The sequence below is a fragment of the Sinocyclocheilus grahami genome, unplaced genomic scaffold, assembly GCF_001515645.1.
Source record: "Sinocyclocheilus grahami isolate Dianchi unplaced genomic scaffold, SAMN03320097.WGS_v1.1 scaffold112.1, whole genome shotgun sequence".
Taxonomy (NCBI): Eukaryota; Metazoa; Chordata; class Actinopteri; order Cypriniformes; family Cyprinidae; genus Sinocyclocheilus; species Sinocyclocheilus grahami.
In genome coordinates, this window is record NW_015505291.1 from 1652900 (window position 1) to 1656631 (window position 3732).

The window sequence follows — 3732 nt, forward strand, 5'->3', positions numbered from 1 at the left end:
ATATCGCATTTTTCTTCAATATCGCACAGCCCTAATAGTAATGATATTAGGATATGTTTCTTGAGCAGCAAATCAGCATATTAGAATGATTTCTGAAGGATCATGTGACACTGAAGGCTGGAGTAATGATGCTGACAATTCCGCTTTGATCACAGAAATAAATTACAATTTAAAATATATTCAAATAGAAAACATGTTTTTTTAAATTGTACGAATATTTCACATTATTACCATTTTCCTGTTTTTTGATTCAGTAAATGCAGCCTAGGTGAGAATATGAGACTTGAAACTGAATGCTGATGTATGTTTCAGGCGTTTTACTTCTTCCTCCAAAAACAATGTTTAATGTGGTTTCTTTAAACGTCTAAATGCGTTTATCCAGATTGACCGAGCGAAAGCCTTTTCTTTTTCATCTTTACTCTGATTAACTAGTAAATGTAAGTGGAAAAAGCACAAGAATGCAAAACCTTTGTGCTTGATGAAATTCAGTCTGCTTGGGTTTGGATCACAAGCACTCTCTTGATTGGATTCATTGATTACTGATTTGTCAGTAGAAAGAAAGCCAAATGATTGCATTATAAATACACACACACACACACACTCACTCACTCACTCTGGACAACCATATTTCTCAGTTTGATTGATTAACATGATGAAGACTGCTGACGGCTTTAAAACTCCAGCCTTTAATGTGATCCTTTGTTTTACACAAAGCATCACACACACTTACACACTTGTCTTTCCATGTTGTTCCATTTGCTTACACACTCTCTCTGTGTGAGTGTGTTGGATGTGGATGCAGTAATGAGCGTTTCTTCCAGTCGTGTATTCATCAGTGTGCGTGTGTGTGTGTCTAAACGATCGATCTGCACAGCTCATTAGCTGAGTGGACAGACATCTTCTGTTGCCTCTCTTTTTCTGCTTCTCATCTGTCTTCCTCCACCTGTTCTGTTTATCTGTCTCTGTCCATTTATGAAATATTTCCCCCTTTGTTGGTGTGATTGCTTAAATAAGAAATGGTAAAATACATAAATACAAATATTATAAATAAATAACTGTCTTGAAGGTTTCAAAGTGTTTTATTAGCATGATTGCTTGGTATATTGCCAAGGAAGAAAGGACAATTATTTTATTTTATATATTTAAAAACAGCAAAAATATTAATTTATTTTAATGTTCTAATTAGGGCTGTCACGATAACTACTTTTTGTTGTGCGATATATTGCACCAAAATTAATTGCGATAAATAATATTATTGCCATTTTAAGACCATTTTATGCCACTGATTAATGACAGTATGACAATATAGCATAATAATGCAAGTACACTCTTTCAAAGAACAAAAAATGTTATATAAAATAAAGAATATTTAGACATTGGAATCAGGATGTAAAAAAATATATCCTAAGTAAATATAAATAATAAATTAGGGATGCAACGATACCATTTTTTTTCAGTATCGGTCAACGGATACCGATCCGATACCAGCACATTATTTTAAATCAATGTAGAATTAATGTACTTCTGTGTGTTGACCTGATCGTCACTTCTTTTGTGTGTTAAACACAATCTACCAAATATAGACAACTTCATTTTAATGAAAAATAACAAATAAAAAAATATATAATAATAATCTATGAAAATAATACTGTTATAAACTAGGTTAGGTTATTCTAGAAAAATCATGAGTGCACAATTTTATAAATTGTAAACATTTATTAGAGAAATAACATTGGGGAACAAATAAAAAAAAATATATAATAATAATCTATGAAAATAATACTGTTATAAACTAGGTTAGGTTATTCTAGAAAAATCATGAGTGCACAATAATTTTATAAAATGTAAACATTTAGCGAAATAACATTATTGGGGAACAAATAAAAGTGAATGTGTAGGACTAAATCTGGTAAAATTTTATGCATTGCTTTTTGTATTGTAGTAAAATACATTAATGAAAAACAAGTAAATATATATATATAGGGCTGAACGATTAATCGCAATTGCGATAATATCGCGATATGACAAAACGCGATTTTTTTAAACCGCAAGGCTCCGATTACATTCTCATCACGTGACTCGCGAGAGTAAAGCAGTCTGCAGAGGAAGCATCAACTTGGCACACTACGCATATGCCTGGCCTACAGAAAAGCACACTTTGTTTAATCTATCTAATATTGTGTTGGTCATACTATACAATAGAGATGGAAGAAAAGATTCTGGATCGATTCTGAGCTTAGTTTTTAATCACAGATGTGCGATGGCGCTGCATGTGCTTTAGAAACTCATCCTGCTTGCTTCCAGTTGCGCTCTCTTTCTCTCTCTCTCTCTCTCTCTCTCTCACACACACCACTCAAACCATCCATACAATAACCTTTAATAAAGTTCGGAAAGGTTTGAAGCGAATTACAAGGACATTCACATTCGTGCGTTGCTGACGCTTGCAGTGAGTCGTCTCGCCCGCCGGTATTTTCCTTACAAATGCTCTACGAACACCTCCTCAGTTATGTCGTTATGTCAATTTCAAATGCTGGCGCGTGCGTTGTGAAAAGTGCTCGGTCATGCGACTGTGCGTGACTTAATTTTAAGTGGTTAAATATACTTGCATTTCAAAATGCTTTTAATGTAAACACAGTCAGTTATGTCTTAAAGGATCAAACAGATCGACAAACCACATCTTATATTTCAAAAGAGATCTGTGCATTAGTGTGAATGCCGCTTATTAGATCTGCTGCTCTCTATGATGTCATCATAATAATCAACAACAGTAAAGCTGAGAAAGAGAAAAATCACAAACAGCTCTTGAAAGGAAAATGTTCAGATACTCTTAAATACTGAAAGCACTGTTTGTTTATTGCTTGTATGCCTAGTTCCAGACTAAAATAAATGTTTGAGCTGTCTTAACTGAAAGCAACTTGCACTGACATGTCTTAAAATATATCAGTGCCATTGTTTTGTCTCAAGATACACACCAGTAATGTTTTTTTTCTAAGGCACGTTTAAGCTACTTATATATCCTAATTAAACTAAGGCCTAATCCTGGCTTAATCTAAGCCCTGTTTTATATTAGTTTATTTAAAATGATTAACATGCAATTGTTTTAATTACATTTTTTTTATGTGTAATTTTTGCTTGTCTTTGTTGAATAATACAGAAGATAAAGAGCTTAAAAAATAAATAGCATATTAAATCGCAATCGCAATATTGGTAAAAAAGAAATCGCAATTAGATTACTTTCCAAAATCGTTCAGCCCTATATATATATATATATACATATATATATATATATACATACAATAAACTTAAAATACATTTCTATTAAATGCACAGCAGTAATGGAGCCTAATTCTAATAAAATCTCAGTACTTTATTGGCATGATTCCTTTGCATATTGCCAAGGAAGAAAGGGAAAAAAATAATTATAATTTTATATGCAGTACATATATATATACAGTGGGTACGGAAAGTATTCAGACCCCCTTAAATTTTTCACTCTTTGTTATATTGCAGCCATTTGTCCGTCTCAGGGAAGCTCATCTGCATGCTCATCGTCCTCGTTGGGATCTCGACCTGACTGCAGTTCGTCGTCGTAACCGACTTGAGTGGGCAAATGCTCACATTCGATGGCATCTGGCACTTTGGAGAGGTGTTCTCTTCACAGATGAATCCCGGTTTTCACTGTACAGGGCAGATGGCAGACAGCGTGTATGGCGTTGTGTGAGTGAGCGGTTT

General features: G+C 33.7%; 1 protein-coding gene across 1 annotated transcript in view; it reads left to right on the top strand.

Moving 5' to 3' along the window:
* LOC107589137 (sorting nexin-25-like) overlaps window positions 1-3732 on the top strand; it is a 77384-nt gene that overhangs the window by 21894 nt on the left and 51758 nt on the right. The gene's annotated exons all lie outside the window — the stretch shown is intronic.